Genomic DNA, 18,622 nt, shown 5'->3' with positions numbered 1-18,622 from the left:
GTCTTAATGCTGACTTGAACTTTGTCCGTGGGCATGAGCATCAGTCCTTGTATTATAATAGGTCTGGGTTGGGTGTGGTGGCTCACACCTGTAATCCCAGCACTTTGGGAGGCTGAGGCAGGCTCACAGGTAAACAACTTAGACAAAGTTTTCACATTTTCCGAAATTTGTGTACATTGGAGATTCAGAAAAATGTAACCTAGAATTAAATGATAGGTGGAATAGCTGCCTTTGGGGGCGGAGAGGACAGGCATCAGACCTGGGATAGACAAGGGAGGCCTCTTGTTCCTTGAAATGGTACCCCAGCCTATGAGGTCTGCATGCCAGGAAGCCGAATGAGTGAGGATGGTCTATGTCCACTGGGGAGGTCCCTGGATGTTGCCAGGAGGGATAGGGTCTGGGAAAGAGGGAGGGTGGAGACAGGCAGAGAGGACCCCCCCAGGCTCATGGATAGACTGACCCGAGGACTTATATTAAGTCATAGGACAGTAGAGAAAGTAAGAGCCAAGCATAATGTAATCCCAACAATGTACAAAATATTAATCATTTTATTAGTTAATGTCAATGAACTGTACACTTAAAATGGTTAAAAAAGGTAAATTTTAGGTTACATATATTTTACCGTAATATAAAATGAGAAATATATTAGAAATAACTTTTTTTAATTGTTTTTTTTGAGATGGAGTCTTGCTCTGTTGCCCAGGCTAGAATGCAGTGGCACAATCTCGACTCACTACAACCTCCGCCTCTCGGGTTCAAGTCATTCTCCTGCCTCAGCCTCTCAAGTAGCTGGGATTACAGGCACCCGCCACCATGTCCGGCTAATTTTTGTATTTTTAGTAGAGACGGGTTTCACCGTCTTGCCCAGGCTGGTCTCAAACTCCTGACCTCGTGATCCACCCGCCTCGGGCTCCTAAAGTGCTGAGATCATAGGTGTGAGCCACCATGCCTGGCCAGGAATGACTTCCAACTATATTTTCTTAACTATGTATTCCTACACAACATGAGTTTTGTAATAGTTTATTTTTGTTTTGTTTTGTAATTTTTTTCTTTTATTGTAAAGAAAGAAGTACATTGTTTCAGTGTGTAAGAATGCAAAAGTAATAATCAGACGTTTATCACACCTTAACAAAAAGGGACCTTATTTTCTAAGATGTTGCTGCATTCAGTCCCTTTCTTGGTATGGTAAAAGCACCAGTCAGCCAGGGAGGCACTATAAATACAGAAGAGAAGTTTCCTACAAAGAGTCAACCATGTTACCCCTCTTACTGACTTAATTATAATATATAGCGCCTGGCACAATTAACCTTAGTTTCCTTGTATACACAAGAACAACAGTGTACTGCTATCAATATAGGCAGATACAGGCTTTTAAAGTTCTGAGAAGCAGCAAGTAAGTTCATCATTTACTAAGATCCTTGACATTTTTCTGTTTCTGTGAAATTTTATGTGTCTGTGAGAATTTTCTTTTATTTTTTATTTTTTTGAGACAGAGTCTTGCTCTGTCATCCAGGCTAGAGTACAGTGGCACAATCTTGACTCACTGCAACCTCAGCCTCTGGGGTTCAAGTGATTCTCCTGCATCAGCCTCCTGAGTAGCTGGGAGTACAGGCGCCCGCCACCACGCCTGGATAATTTTTACATTTTTAATAGAGACAGGGTTTCACCATGCCAGGCTGATCTCGAACTCCTGTCCTCGTGATCCACCCACCTCGGCTTTCCAAAGTGCTGGGATTACAGGTGTGAGCCACTGTGCCCAGCCGAGAAGTTTCTTATACTAGAAGAAAAAATAAAAAAGAAAATTTGATTTATTTTAAAATACGATGGCAACTAATATGAATTTTTTTTTTCTTTTTTTTTGAGATAGTGTCTCATTCTGTCACCCAGGCTGAGTTCAGTGGCACGTACTCGGCTCAGTGCAAGCTCCGCCTCCCAGGTTCAGGCCATTCTCCTGTCTCAGCCTCCTGAGTAGCTGGGACTACAGGCACCCACCACCATGCCTGGCTAATTTTTTTGTATTTTTGGTAGAGACAGGGTTTCACCAGGTTAGCCAGGATGGTCTTGATCTCCTGACCTCGTGATCCACCTACCTCGGCCTCCCAAAGTGCTGGGATTACAGGTGTGAGCCACTGTGCCCAGCCCTAACATGAATTCTTTAGAGAGGTGAACCAGGGATGGGATTGTGGATCAATCATGCAAAGACCCACTCCTCTGGGCTTCATTTCCTCCATACTGAATGTGCATCCCTACACGTTCATGTTGTTTTTTCATAGGTAGTGCAGGGGATCAGAATAGGATATCCCCGGCCAGGCGTGGTGGCTCACATCTGTAATCTCAGCACTTTGGGAGGCCAAGGCGGGTGGATCACCTGAGGTCAGGAGTTTGAAACCAGCCTGGCTAACATGCTGAAACCCCGTCTCTACTGAAAATACAAAAATTAGCTGGGTGTGGTGGTGCATGCCTGTAGTCCCAGCTACTCGGGAGACTGAGGCAGGAGAATCGCTTGAACCCGGGAGGCGGAGACCGCAGTGAGCTGACATTGCACCTCTGCACTCCAGCCTGGGTGAGATTGAGACTCCATTTCAAAAAAAAAAAAAAAAAAAAAAGGATATCCCCAACTGTAGTGCCCTCGCATACTGAGTATTTTAAGCTGAAGGAAATTGAGAAAACCACAGAAGCAGGAAGGCCACTCTCTGACTTGCTCCCCCTTTTCTCCCCGGAAACAGGTCATAAAAGAATTAACTGCCCTACCTGTTCTGAAAGTAGGTCATAATGAGAACCTTATTTCAGAGGAGTTCTGCCCTATACCTGGATGCCAACAAAGATCTGAACAAACAGGTCTTATGAATTTCTCCCCAGATAATTACTATTAGATGATACCCTTTTTTCCCAAAGCTAGTTCTTCAAAACTGTCCATAAAAGTACACCTATCCAGCCGGGCACAGTGGCTCGTGCCTGTAATCCCAGTACTTTGGGAGGCTGAGGCGGATGGATCACGAGGTCACGAGTTCAAGACCAGGCTGACCAACATGGTGAAACCCTGTCTCTACTAAAGATACAAAAAAACAATTACATGGGTGTGGTGGCACAAGCGTGCAATCACAGCTACTCAGAAGGCTGAGGCAGGAGAATCCCTTGAACCTGGGAGGTGGAGGTTGCAGTGAACCGAGATCGCGCCATTGCACTCCAGCCTAGGTGGCAGAGTGAGACTCTGTCTCAAAACAAAACAAAACAAACAAACAAAAAAAAACACCTATCCCTTGGCCTTTGCATCTTGATTTCTGAAGACTCACAGGTCATGTAAAACTTGCATTAAGTAAACATATTATGTTTTCTCTTGTTAATCTGTCTTTTGTTATCAGGATCTCAGCCATGATGTATTTTGGGTTGTCAGGAATAATCACAACATGTAAAGAAATAGATAAAATGCCATTTTAAAATTTATTATTATTTTTTATTTTTTTTGATACAGAGTCTTGTTCTGTCACCCAGGCTGCAGTGCAGTGGCACGATCTTGGCTCACTGCAACCTCCACCTCCTGGGTTCAAACACTTCTTGTGACTCAGCCTCCCCAGTAGCTGGGATTACAGGCATGCACCATCACGCTTGGCTAATGTTTGTATTTTTAGTAGAGATGAGGTCTTGCTATGTTGGCCAGGCTAGCCTGGAACTCCTGGCCTCAAGTGATCTGCCCACCTTGGCCTCCTTAAATGCTGGGATTACAGGTGTGTAATGGCCTTTTTTTTTGAGACAAAGTCTCAAAATGGCTTTTTTTTTTTTTTTTTTTTTTTGAGACAGGGTCTTTGCTTTATTTACCAAAGACTATACAAGATTATGTGAACTTAAAATAATGTTTGGGTTAATTTCTATATTTCGAAGTTTTAGGAATACTTAGTTATATCAGCATTTACTTCCCTTTAAGTCAATTAAATCCTCTTTTAAGGAACTTTATAAATTAATTTGGTAGTATCATTGAGCCAACTAGAGCCTGCCTTCCTTCCTTCCTTCCTTCCTTCCTTCCTTCCTTCCTTCCTTCCTTCCTTCCTTCCTTCCTTCCTTCCTTCTTCCTTCCTTCCTTTTGCTTTCTCTCTTGCTTTCTTTCTTTCTTTCTTTTTTTTTTTTTTTTTGACGGATTCTTGCTCTGTTACCCAGGCTGGTGTGCAATGGTGCAATCTCAGCTCACTGCAACGTCTACCTCCCAGGTTCAAGTGATTCTCCTGCTTCAGCCTCCCAAGTAGATGGGATTATAAGCACCCGCCACCACACCCAGCTAATTTTTGTATTTTTAGTAGAGATGGGGTTTTACCATGTTGATCAGGCTGGTTTCAAACTCCTGACCTCAGGTTATCCACTCGCCTCAGCCTCCCAAAGTGTTGGGATTACAGGCATGAGCCACCGTGCCAGGCAAATTTCTTTTAAGATATTTTATTAGGCCGGGCATGGTGGCTCAAGCCTGTAATCCCAGCACTTTGGGAGGCCGAGACGGGCGGATCACGAGGTCAGGAGATCGAGACCATCCTGGCTAACCCAGTGAAACCCCGTCTCTACTAAAAAATACAAAAAACTAGCCGGGCGAGGTGGCGGGCGCCTGTAGTCCCAGCTACTCGGGAGGCTGAGGCAGGAGAATGGCGTAAACCCGGGAGGCGGAGCTTGCAGTGAGCTGAGATCAGGCCACTGCACTCCAGCCTGGACGACAGAGCGAGACTCTGTCTCAAAAAAAAAAAAAAGAAAATTGTTCCTATTGGCTGGGTGTGGCAGCTCACGCCTGTAATCCCAGCACTTTGGGAGGCCAAGAGAGGAGGATCACCGGAGGTCAGGAGTTCAAGACCAGCCTGACCAACATGGTGAAACCCCATCTCTACTAAAAATACAAAAGTTAGCCGGGCATAGAGGCGCACACCTGTAATCCCAGCTATTCAGGAGGCTGAGGCAGGAGAATTGCTTGAATTTGGGAGGCAGAGGTTTCTGTGAGCCGAAATTGAGCCACTGCACTCCAGCCTGGGCGACAGAGTGAGACTCTGTCTGAAAAAAAAAAAAAAAAAAAAAAAACAGAAGGAAAAAAAGAAAGTTGTTCCTGTAAGTCTGTAACTATCAGCTTCCCATTAGGACAACTATTGATCTTAGACGTCTTAAAAAATCCTTTCAGGCTGGGTGCCGTGGCTCATGCCTGTAATCCCAGCACATTGGGAACCTAGGCAGTAGCATTGGTTGAGCCCAGGAGTGCCACATCAGCCTGGGCAACGTAGTGAGACCTCATCTTCACTAAAAATAGACAAAATTATCTGGGTGTGGTGGCATACTCCTGTAGTCCCTGCTACTCAGGAGGCTGAGGTGAGAGGATCGCCTGAGCCCAGGAGGTCAAGGCTGCAGTGAGCTGTGATTGTACCACTGCACTCCAGCCTGGGTGACACAGCAAGACACCATCTCAAACATATATAAATTTTTTCAAATATCTTATCAGGTTTTGGTCAAGAGAAAAAGTAAATATTCCTGATAGCACAGTCGCATTAAAAAAAAAAATGTACCCATTATAAGAGACTTGGAACCAAAATCCATAGATTCTTTCATGGTTCTTTATTGATATGGTGATAGGGTTTTCATATTCATGTGTGAGATGTGCCTCCCTCAGTCTTTGTTATGACATCATTATGTGTCTGGTATGACAAAAAGAAAAAGAGAAAAAAGGTGGAGAAAGGTAAAAAATAAGAAAAGAAAAAATGAAGGAAAAAGGAAAAAAACCAAATCCATAAGACTTTTATGAGTTACCCATAAATGCAGAGCCATATTCAAAGAGGGTGAAAAAAATGTAGCCCTCTGAAGATGCCACACCATTCTCAAAGGTAGCCAAAAGAAAGGCAGGCCTAGATAATCCCCCTGAGAGCTGGCAGTAGATGTTAGCTGCAAATGGGTTGCAACCCACATGTCTGTCCAGCTGTATTCCCACAGCCCCCCAGCCTGGTGGTTGGCTGCCTGCACACACAAGAACCAACAACTTGTATGTCCCGTCAAGTGGAAAACTTGACACAAATTCTTGACACAAAATGACAGAAACAGAAAAGCAGTAGCTGCTCCTGGGAGGAAAGGATCGATAACCAATAGGCACCGCGAAACCAAACTAGTCACAGTCTAGATAACGAATTTTGTAATTTCTTTCCTATCCATCTGCACTGGGGAAATAAGGGACAAGGAGGTTTCACTTTCTTCTCTTGACCAGGAACTTCTAACAGAGATCTGGGAGAGCTGACTTTGGTGAAAATTCTCACTTTGCACAGGCTTGTGTCTGTTTTCCAGAATCCCACCTCAGACTCCAGAGTGAAGTGTCCCACCTGTCCCCTTCTCATTGCCAGAAACTTCTACCCTTCTCATTCCTTTCTTGTACCCCTGTAACAAGGACAGATTAATGAGAGTAAAGCATGCAAGTTGATTTACTATATGTTTTATGTGACATGAATCTTCACAGGAAAACAAAGCCTAAAAGAAACAGTTAAACCTGAGTATTTTTTTGCTGGTTTGATGAAGAGTGAAGGGTCATGGAGAAATGTAATGGGACCAAAAGGTGTCAGCTAAGTGTAATAAACGGGGGAAAACAGCAAGGGCTATTCATTCAGTGTCCCTGTGTCTTCAGAGATGGAGATCTTTTCTTCCGGGTAAAGCGTGGCCGCTCCCATAGGAGGGTTTTGTTACTTGCTTCAGCAGAAGAAGGTCAAAAAGCCCTTTCCAGGTTTTATGACCTGTTTCAGGGAAAGGTGAGAAAGTCCTTCCTACACATTTGGTTTCTAAAATTCCTTCAGCTTAAAATGTTAATTATGCCAAGTTTCCATACTTTGGGGTAGCATGTCCTGAACATATTGTCAGAGCATTACGGAAAAAATACACACACACACACACACACACACACACGAGGACAGCACATTCCCTATGACTATCTTAAAATTGATTAACCTCAAACATTTAATTTTGGATGATTGAGTCAAAAAGAGAATTAAAATTGCTATCACATATCTGGTCAAGCTGAAAGGTGGCATTTGGTATTGGAAATTGATGGCTGCTGGTCATTTAACACCCATTTCTCAGTTACATATCTGGCCCATGAGATAAGAATGCTAAGCTGTATAAACAAGACACCTCAATATGAAAACATTCTGCCAATACAAAGGTACTGTCTTTGTGTTACTCTGCGTTCTCTCCCAGCCCTGTAGCAATTTATCCTTTGTCCATACATTGAAGATTTGTTTACATCTACTCTTGGCCTTCCTGAATATCCTCTGCTCCAGCAGAGCTGTAAGCCAAGGGTAGGAATGACAAGACAGACTCTCTATTTGCAGAACACCACATAGTCACAGCGATGCACGTGGAAAGGAAGGTATGAGAACAAGGTCTTTCAAGCCAGATTTGGACTATGTTTGTATTAAAGGTGTTATTCCCATGTAAGACCTTAAGACATAATATTAATAATAATTCAGCTATGAAAGATTCATGTTGAGTTCTACTTGCATGGGCAAGCTGTTAGGTAGAAGTTAAAGACACACACAACACATAAGTTCTTTCCAGGTATATCCTTAGCTGAGCAAAATTGCCACCCAAGTTAGAACAGGAAAAACTTGATGAAGCATGAAATGACCAGCTGGTCTGATGGGAGATAGGATGTGGCCCTAAAGTACAGTAGATGGTGACTGAAGCATGGTGACAGTAGTGGAAGCACCTTAGGGTGACCCACAATTAGTCACTCTCTTATGCAATCCCGTTTCCTTGGGTGTGGGAAGAACCTGCCAATAGCATGTGGCAAAGGGTATCGTTACTGTGTTTATACTATGTTAAATGTCAAAAGTGAAGATATAATGCAGATGTAATTAAAGTAATCAGTTGACTTTGAGTTCATTAAAAGGCAGAGTAGCCTATGTGAACCTCCCCTTATCAGATGAGCCATTTAAAATGGCTCCTAGGCCTTCCCTGATGTCAGGCAAAATAGAAAAGACTCGGTCTCTTCATTGTTGCCTTTGAAGAAGCAAGCTGCCATGAATTCTATAGCCATTGGAAAATGAATTCTGCCAACAAGCAGATGAGCTTAAAAAGTAACACAGAGTCTGGGCACAGTGACTCATGCCTGTAATCCCATCACTTTGGGAGGCTGAGGTGGGTAGATCGCTTGAGCCCAGGAGTTTAAGACCAGCCTGGGCAACATGGGGAAACTTCATCTCTACAATAAAATACAAAAGGTATCCGGGCACAGTGGCATGCACCTGTAGTCCTAGCTATTCAGAAGGCTGAGGTGGAAGGATGGTTTGGGTCCAAGAGGCAGAGGTTGCAGTGAGTCAGAATCACCCCACTTCACTCCAGCTTGAGTGAGAGCCAGACTCTTACAAAAAAACAAACAAACAAGCAAACAAACAAAAAACGTAATACAGGCCACTGACACCTTGATTGCATCCCTGTGAAATATTTCACCTGAAAACCCAGCTAACTTGTGCCTACTGACCCACAGGAATGGAGACAATATATTTACATTGTTTTAAACTGATAAATTGGCTGGATGTGGTGGCTCACACCTGTAATCCCAGCATCTTGGGAAACCAAGGTGGGGGGAATCACTTGAGGCCAGGAGTTTGAGACTAGCCTGAGAAACATAGCAAGACTCTACAAAATTAAACAATTAGCCGAGTGTGGTGGTGTGTGCTTGTAGTCCCAGCTATTCTGGAGGCTGAATGGGAAGATCTCTTTAGCCCAGGAGTTCGTGGTTACAGTGAGCTATGATCACACCACTGCACTCCAGCATGGATGACAAAGTGAGACCTTGTGATATGGTTTAGCTGTGTCCCACCCGAATCTCACCTTGAATTATAATAATCCCATGTGTCAACGGTGGGGCCAGGTGGAGATAATTGAATTATGGGGAGTGGTTTCCCCTATATTGTTCTCTTGGTAGTGAATAAGTCTCATGAGATCTGATGATTTTATAAATGGGAGTTCTCCTGCACAGGCGCCTGCCACCAGTAAAATGTGCCTTTGCTTCCCTCCATGATGGTGAGGCCTTCCCAGCCATGTGGAACTGTGAGTCCATTACACACCTCTTTCTTGGCCGGGCGTGGTGGCTCACACCTGTAATCCCAGCACTTTGGGAGGCCAAGGTGGGTGGATCACAAGGTCAGGAGATCGAGACCATCCTGGCTAACACGGTGAAACCCCGTCTCTACTAAAAAATTCAAAAATTAGCCGGGCGTGGTGGCGGGCGCCTGTAGTCCCAGCTACTTGGGAGGCCGAGGCAGGAGAATGGTGTGAACCCGGGAAGCGGAGCTTACAGTGAGCTGAGATCGCATGACTGCACTCCAGCCTGGGCGACAGTCTCAAAAAAACAAAACAAAACAAAACAAAAAACTCTTTATCAATTACCCAGTCTCAGATATGTCTTTATTAGCAGCCTGGGAATCAACTACTACACCCTGTATTGATGTATTAATACACAAATTTAAAAAGTTGCTAAATATGTGGAACTATACTCTGTCTTCCCTTTAGTGTTAGGAAGATCAGATAGGCACTACGAGAGCATTTGCTTGCTGAATGGTATCTAAATTCCCTCTTATCAATGGCAATGACTCTGTTGGACTGCTAACACTGCAGGGCAAAAACCCTAACATGTAGGAGTCTTGTAGCAGAAGCACCTGGAAAAAAAAAAAAACCAAAAAACCAGAGGCAAACATTTCTGAGCAAAAATGCAAGCTTTTTAAACAAATAGTTTGTTTTCATCAGTTCACAGCATGTAGGTCATTTCATCCAACCTCATTGGCACATAAGTCATATGTATTGAGCTAGGTGTGGTGGCTTACGCCTGTAACCCTAGCACTTCGGGAGGCCGAGGCAGGAAGATCATGAGATCGAGACCATCCTGCCCAATATGGTGAAACCCCAGCTCTACTAAAAATACAAAAATTAGCTGGGTGTGGTGGCGGGCTCCTGAAGTCCCAGCTACTCGGGAGACTGAGGCAGGAAAATCACTTGAACCCGGGAGGCAGAGGTTGCAGTGAGTCAAGATCGCACCACTGCTCTCCATCCTGGCGACAGAGTGAGACTATTTCTTAAAAATAAAAACAAAAACAAAAACGGCCAGGTGTGGTGGCTCAAGCCTGTAATCCCAGCACTTTGGGAGGCCGAGACAGGCAGATCACGAGGTCAGGAGATCAAGATCATCCTGGCTAACACGGTGAAACCCCGTCTCTACTAAAAAATACAAAAAATTAGCCAGGTGTGGTGGCGGGCGCCTGTAGTCCCAGCTACTCGGGAGGCTGAGGCAGGAGAATGGCATGAACCCGGGAAGCAGAGCTTGCAGTGAGCCAAGATCGTACCACTGCTCTCCAGCCTGGACAACAGAGCGAGACTCGTTCTCAAACAAACAAACAAAAAAGTATATATTGAAAGTATAAAGCGATGAACCACTTTGAATTGTGTATGAGGAAAGAAGCTCAGAGTTCAGGTGGAAAATGCGTTATTACAAACTCAACTATCAATTTAATCTGTCTTTAATGTATGAATCAAAATTAAGTATTTCCTGTTGGGGTGATCGGAGCAGGCCGTGGGGTGACGAAGTCCAGCGGAGTCAAAGGAATAAGAAAAGACAAGGTAAGAGAGAAAGTGGGACCAGGGGCCAATGCTAGTATGGAGGCTGCAAATGCCCTAAGCTCTGGAAGCCCACGCTGTTTATTGGTGATCAAACAAAGAAACAGGTGGTGAGGATGTGGGGGTTGAAAGGAGGCGGTGTATCAAGCAAATGAGCTACAGCTGTGACGGTTTAGCATTTTCTTTGAAACATATGGCCACTTGAGATAATGGGAGTGCTAGAAGCAAGGAGCCAGCAAGTCTAGACATGTTCCAAAGGCCACAAGGGGTTTTAGACCCTGGACCCTGGACATGTTCCAAGACTCTTTTACTTTATGTCAGACATGCAAGCCCTGCCCTAGCTTCTCTCCCAACACTCAGCTTTTCTCCCAACATTTTCTATTACAAACGTCAATGGAAAAATCAATGATCTATTTAAAATATTGCAAATACCATCACTATGTTTGAAGATATGTTTTAATTTTTTATTATTCCTTTAATTAGAAGAACTGTATGCCAATTAATAAACTGTTGCCTTTTAGATCCAAATTAATTATTCATTGCCTGTTCTGTGAAAATTGAGTCGGATACCCTTAAGAATATATTATGTTGGCTGGGCGCGGTGGCTGACGCCTGTAATCCCAGCACTTTGGGAGGCCAAGGCGGGTGGATCACGAGGTCAGGAGATCGAGACGATCCTGGCTAACATGGTGAAACCCCGTCTCTACTAAAAATACACACAAAAAATTAGCCAGGCATGGTGGCGGGCGCCTGTAGTCCCAGCTACTTGGGAGGCTGAGGCAGCAGAACGGCATGAACCTGGGAGGCAGAGCTTGCAGTGAGCCGATTGTGCCACTGCACTCCAGCCTGGGTGACTGAGCAAGACTCCATTTCAAAAAAAGAAAAAAGAAAAAAAAAAAAAAATATATATATATATATGGTGTTGCAACAGTAAGCTTTGTCAGTAGTCGAAGGTGGTTGGACATTGTAAAAAGAGATTTTCCTTTCTGATTCCACTGTGGTCTCTCAACAGTTTCCCATAGCATGCATGCCTTTCTCCAGCACTAGGTTTCTACAGTATGCATGGGCAATCCTGCGGCAACAATGGCTTTTCTAGCATCAGGCTCCCACAATGCAGGACAGTCAGCAGCACTGGTTGTCAGTCACTTCCCAGATCCCCTACCCTCAGGTGGTTTCTAGTGTAGTGCTTCCAATGAGACACCTACCTGTGAACACCTTTCCCTGGCATCTAAGCGCGAAGATTTCTGGAAAGTTCCACTGGTGCCACACACTGTGACCATTCTGTGTACCCTCTAACAAGCTCTGGATTGCAATCCACTTACAGTAAACAAATGTCCATTTCAAACACTCCCTCCTCAAATTCTTGTGCTTTGTCTGCCTGCTGATCGGACCCTCCCTGAAAGAATTAATACTGGCGTTGTTCCGAGGCCGTTCCCCAGAGGTGAGCCTGGGAAGTTGTGTTGGTCATTCCTTTATGTTTGAGCACATTCTGCAGCTCCTTGCCAATTTAGGTGCAATGGGATACTAGCAACTATGACATGCAGTGGTATCACAATTAATCAAGCAATGGCCTGTGGTTGATTGTGACAAAGTGCCAACTGAAACACGTGCCTTGGGAGTCCAAGTGACTGCTGCACTGAATGTTATGGTAGTCAAGATAACTGAAGGACTGTGGGGTGGGATGGGTTCAGTTGAGGGTCCTTGAATGATTATGAAGAGAAAATAACAAGCTTAGGTTCCTCAATTCTCAGTTCAAGCCACGGTTTGAAAACCTGAGAACTTCCATGGCGACTATGAAGGAAACTCATTTCTTGTAGCTGCAGGGCTGATATTGTTGAACATCAAAACCAAGAATGAGATCCTGAAACTTGGAATGGGGGAATCTGTTTAGACTCGGTTGAAACTGACAATCTGGAAACAGAAAGTCAGGCTGAGCCTTTCTTACCGGTGGAAGTAGCTTCTCTCTATTGTGTGAAGAAAACATCTTTCCTCTGCACAAAAGCTGGGTTAGATACCATTAAAGGGGATGCCCATTTTTCTTAAAGTCCCCCACAAATCATTAATTTTTGCTAGTAGCATGACTAGACCCCATAACTAGGGCTGAATATCAACCTATTCCTAAGGGACAGGTACACACTATGACCTGTAGGAAACAGCTACATGCAAAGAAATTGTAACATGTGTTGGAAGAAACCTGGGGAAGGTTGGAAGAGCATTCTAAGGTTGTTATACTAAGGAGGACAAAATATAACAGTAGATTGGGTTAATTAACCTCAGTGCTATTACTGGTGATTCAAGATTTATTGTGCTGTGGGCATGTGGCTCACACCTATAATCCCAGCACTTTGGAGGCCAAGGAGGGAAGATAACATGAGTCCATAAATTTAAGACCGGTTTGGGCAACCTAATGAGACCTTGTATCTACAAAAAATAAATAAATTAGCCAGGGACAGTGGTGTGCACCTGTAGTCCCAGCTACTTGGGGGACTAGGCCAGAGAATCACTTGAGCCTTGGAGGTTGAGGCTGCAGTGAGCTCTGATCATGCAACTGCAGTCCAGCCTGGGCAATAGAGACAGACCCTGTCTTAAAAAACAAAACAAAAAAATAAAGATTGATTGTGCTGTCTTATGTAGAGGAAAATGACTCAAACATCTTGCTCATGGGACAACTTTGCCAAAGACAGGATGTACAATTTGTTTTAAAGGCCAGAGGAGGATGTACCAGTCATCAGAACGTTTTGGCAAACAGAAGACTTTGGTGGTAGCTAACTAATCACAGGGTCCCTAGAATGAAATAGCCGAGACGTGTACTTTTTTTTTTTTTTTTTTTTTTTTTTTTTTGAGACGGAGTCTCGCTGTGTCTCCCAGGCTGGAGTGCAGTGGCGTGATCTCGGCTCACTGCAAGCTCCGCCTCCCGGGTTCACGCCATTCTCCTGCCTCAGCCTCCCGAGTAGCTGAAACTACAGGCGCCCGCCACCACGCCCGGCTAGTTTTTTGTATTTTTAGTAGAGACGGGGTTTCACCATGTTAGCCAGGATAGTCTCGATCTCCTGACCTCGTGATCCACCTGCCTCGGCCTCCCAAAGTGCTGGGATTACAGGCTTGAGCCACCGCGCCCGGCCATATGACGTGTACTTAAGAGTATCGTTTGATCTCTATATGAAGAAAAGTTCCGGGTCTGGTAGTCAAATGTTCAACAGATGCCTACCTAGCTTTCAATCCTAAGTCAATTCACAGATGCGGTGCGGTACTGCATGGACCATGAAAAGAACACTTGTTTGTATGACTGAGACAAAAAAGAAGAATGTCATCTTGTTCTAGCTTACCTGGGAATATGCTCAATTGGTGACAAAATTGTTGCCACTCTGTGCTTGACCACAAAGGTACCGCAGGTATTGATTTTGAAGTTACACATAAACTTTAGTGAGTGGGCATATTTGCGAATATGTAACCTGACAATAATGAAGATTGACTATCTTTAAACAACATAAGGAGTCAACATCAGTTTCTGAGGTAAAATAATGACTGAGTTAAATTTTCAAGGGCAAATTCAGATTTCAAGTGTACAGAACATAGGAAGGAAAGGACATGTAAATCAGAGAAATTCACAAGTGTAATGAGGTGAGAAGGGACATGGCACACTAATTACAAAGGAATCAGAATGATCTGTTCATAGAGTTGTAAATGGGGTTGTGGAGGAAGAAATGAGGAGGAACAGATAAGCAAGACTGAAGTTCTTTTACTTCTACGCAAATGAGGGAAACTGAGGAATTGTAAGACAAGATCTAATATTATTTTTGGACGTCAAGAATGGTATTCCATAAATGCTGAATTGTTCCTAATTTTGGGAGGAGAAAATGGAAATAGCATTTCCATTGCATTTTTGTGAACAAAATTTGAGTGATCACGTTCTTTCTTGCATGTAGTAGATGGATAGGAGAATGAAAGATTCAGCTTTCTTCCTGCACTTGGGGCATATGTGAATTGGGAATTCAGACAAACAAATAAGCAACTAATTCTGAATAGAAAATTTGTGATTTAGACTATGCACTCTACTGGGGAATTTCAGATGTATAGGAATGTGGTTGAAATTGAAGTGGTTAGGGAATGCTATCTGGAGGAAGAAAATTATAACTAGATACAAATAGTAGTTGTAGTAACTAAAGAAAAATATATCAGGGAGGCTGGGTGTGGTGGCTCACGCCTGTAATCCCAGCACATTGGGAGGCCAAGGCGGGCGGATCACAAGGTCAGGAAATCAAGACCATCCTGGGTAACACGGTGAAACCCCGTCTCTACTAAAAATACAAAAAATTAGCCAGGCATGGTGGCGGGCGCCTGTAGTCCCAGCTACTCAGGAGGCTGAGGTAGGAGAATGGCATTAACCCAGGAGGTGGAGCTTGCAGTGAGCCAAGATTGTGCCACTGCACTCCAGACTGGGCAACAGAGCAAGACTCCATCTCAAAAAAAAGAAAAAGAAAAATATATCAGGGAAGAAAAAATGGATTTTTGTGCCAGGAAGGAAACTAAGTATGAACAGATGACAAGATATTTCAGGAACTGTGTCCGGAATTGGTTCCTTCCGGTGGGTTCTTGATCTCTCAGGCTTCAAGAATGAAGCCGCGGACCCTTGCAGTGAGTGTTAACAGTTCTTAAAGATGGTGTGTCCGAAGTTTGTTCCTTCAGATGTTCAGATGTGTCCGGAGTTGGTCGTTCCTCCCGGTGGGCTCGTGGTCTCACTGACTTCAATAGTGAAGCCACAGACCTTTGCAGTGAGTGTTACAGCTCTTAAAGGTGGCAGGTCCAGAGTTGTTCATTCCTCCCGGTGAGTTCCTGGTCTTGCTGGCTTCAGTAGTGAAGCTGCAGACCTTCGTGGTGAGTGTTAACAGTTCATAAAGGTAATGCGGACCCAAAGAGTGAGCAGCCGCAAGATTTATCGTGAAAAGCAGAAGAACAAAGCTTCCACAGGTTGGAAAGAAACCCCAGGGGGTGCTGCTGGCGCCTGTGGCCAGCTTTTATTCCCTTATTTGGCCCCACCCATGTCCTGCTGATTGGTCCATTTTACAGAGCGCTGATTGGTCCATTTTTACAGAGTGTTGATTGGTGCATGTACAAACCTTTAGCTAGAGGCAGAGCACTGATTGGTGTGTTTACAATCCTTTAGCTAGACAGAAAAGTTCTCCAAGTCCCCACAGACCCAGAAGCCCAGCTGGCTTCACCTCTCAGAACTACAGATAGAGATTATTTCATTTACCTGAATCAATCTGAAAGTATATGCTGGGGCTAGATGTTGAGGATACTTAATGGCACATTCATTCTTTGATTTTATATGTATTTAGATACATTCATTAGCTACAGTTGGCAACTTCCTAATAGGGATGCCACAGATATGACTGTAAATTGAGAATTTTTGTTTCCTAGTGTCTGAAAAGTGTTTAACCCAAAGTTTTGGCTTTAGAGAAAGAGTCTATACAGGCAAGTATCCAGGGAATAATCCCCACTGCTGTGGTTCGAATGATGGTGACCTCTCAAAAATTCATGTTGAGGCCGGGCGCGATGGCTCACGCCTGTAATCCCAGCACTTTGGGAGGGTGAGGCAGGTGGATCACAAGGTCGGGATTTCAAGACCATCCTGGCTAACACGGTGAAACCCCATCTCTACTAAAAATACAAAAAAAATTAGCCAGGTGTGGTGGCGGGCGCCTGTAGGCCCAGCTACTCTGGAGGCTGAGGCAGGAGAATGGCGTGAACCCAGGAGGCGGAGCTTGCAGTGAGCTGAGATCGCGCGGCTGCACTCCAGCCTGGGCGACAGAGCGAGACTCTGTCTCAAAAAGAAATGAATAAAATAAAATAAAAATAAAAAATAAAATAAAATTCATGTTGAAATGTAATCTTCAGTGCAATTGTATGTTGCCCAGGCTGGTCTTAAGCTCCCGGGCTCAAGTGATCCTCCCACCTTGGCCTCCCAAAATGCTGGCCCTACAGGCGTGAGCCACCACGCCTGGCCAAGACACTACCTTGAAAGCACAGAGTAGGCCAGGCGTGGTGGCTCAGGCTTGTAATCCCAGCATTTTGGGAGGCCGAGGTGGGTGGATCACGATGTCAGGAGTTTGAGAGCAGCCTGGCCAATGCAGTGAAACCCTGTCTCTACTAAAAATACAAAAATTAACTGGGCATGGTGGTGGGCATCTATAATCCCAGCTATTTAGGAGGCTGAGGCAGGAGCATCACTTGATCACTTGAACCCCGGAGGTGGAGGTTGCAGTGAGCCAAGATTGCACCACTGCACTCCAGCCTGGGCAACAGAGTCAAACTCCATTTAAAAAAAAAAAAAAAAGAAAGCAAGCACAGAGCGGCCCTTACCAGACACCAATTAACCAATTATGCCAGTGACTTGATGGCATAATAATTGGATTGACATAATTGGATTTCCAGAACTGTGAGAAACAAATTTCTGTTCTTTATAGATTTCCTAGTCTCAGATATTATGCTTAGCAGCACAATTGACTAAGATAGAAATTGGTACTGAGAAGTGGCGGTGTTGCTATAACAAATACCTAAAAATGTAGAGGCTGCTTTGGAGCTGGGTAATGGGTAGAGGCTGGAGGAGAGTTTGGAAGTGCACACTAGAAGAAGCCTAGTTTGCCATGCATTAAGGCGATTCTGGTGAGGTTTCAGAAGAAGATGAAAAGCCATAGAGAAAGCCTCCATCTTTGAGATTATCTAGGTGGTTGTGAACAGAATGTTGGAAACAATACAGACAGTAAAGGCCATTCTGATGAAGTCTTAGATGGAAATGAGGAATATCTTATTGGAAACTAGAGGAAAAGCCATCCTTGTTACAAAACGGTGGAGGATTTGTTCCTGGAAAGAACAAGGTCTGGGAAAGAAGGGAGTTTATTTCTGCAGCTGGTTATAGGGAGAAGGCTGGAGTAATTCGCCATACCAACGCAAAGTTACAAGTTTTTTTCTAGTGCTTATATACATTCTAAGCTCCATGCTACGAGTGGAATTGCATCTCCAAAGAGGAACGTTTCCTTCAATCTATGCCTTATCTTTAAGTAGGACCTAGGGTCTGGAAATCTTTCTCTAGAGTCTTGGAAAGCTTTTTAATCTTAAGTGGGTACCTGGAACAAGGTATATGTGTAAAATGCTTTTATTATTCAACCAGACTTTAGGCTATGAAAGCCCAGGCAAGGACTTAGTGGGTTTATTTTAATGTTCCAGCCCTTACGCTCAGACAACAGTTTCTCCAGTTCTTTAATGTTTACATTATACATTGATTAGAATTATAATAGAAGGTCAGTGGAAACAGACTGTTCTGGTTGCTAATGGGAGCCTGCCTGCCACAAACTTGGTGGAGGTATTTCTGTGTCTTAGTAGTTTTTGGAGGGTAGAATGTACGAGCAATGAACTAGGATATTTGGCAGAAGAAATCTCTAAGCCAAGTTTTCAGGGTACTGCATGGCTTCTCTTAAATGCTTATAGTAAACTGTGAGAAGAGAAAGTCAAGTTAAAGATAGAATTTGTAGGCCGGGCATGGTGGTTCATGCCTGTAATCCCAGCACTTTGGGAGGCTGAGGTGGGCGGATCATGAGGTCAGAAGATAGAGACCATCCTGGCTAACAGGGTGAAACCCTGTCTCTACTAAAAATATAAAACCTTAGCTGGGCGTGGTGGCGGGCACCTGTAGTCCCAGCTACTTGGGAGGCTAAGGCAGGAGAATGGCGTGAACCCGGGAGATGGAGCTTGCAGTGAGCTGAGATCACACCACTGCACTCCAGCCTGGGCGACAGAGCAAAACTCCGTCTCAAAAAAAAAAAAAAAAAAAAAAAAGATAGAACTTATAATCAGAAGGGAAACAGATTAGCCAGGATGGGTTGCTTGAGCACAGGAGGTCGAGGCTGCAATGAGCTATGATCATACTACAGTCTGGGCAACAGAGTGAGTCCCCATCTTAAAAAAAAAGATGATGATGATGATGATGATGATTATTATTGAGATGGAGTCTTGC

General features: G+C 44.1%; 1 protein-coding gene and 1 non-coding gene across 2 annotated transcripts in view; both read left to right on the top strand.

The window, feature by feature from the left end:
* SNRPN (small nuclear ribonucleoprotein polypeptide N) overlaps positions 1 to 18,622 on the top strand; it is a 115,301-nt gene that overhangs the window by 31,067 nt on the left and 65,612 nt on the right. The window lies entirely within an intron of this gene.
* LOC116276279 lies at positions 5,559 to 5,665 on the top strand. The gene has a single exon (XR_004185698.1). It is a non-coding gene; the product is annotated as a small nucleolar RNA U13 (small nucleolar RNA).

The sequence above is a fragment of the Papio anubis genome, chromosome 7 (assembly GCF_008728515.1).
Source record: "Papio anubis isolate 15944 chromosome 7, Panubis1.0, whole genome shotgun sequence".
Classification (NCBI taxonomy): domain Eukaryota; kingdom Metazoa; phylum Chordata; class Mammalia; order Primates; family Cercopithecidae; genus Papio; species Papio anubis.
Note: the sequence above shows the minus strand (reverse complement) of the source record. Positions and strands in the feature narration are given on the sequence as shown.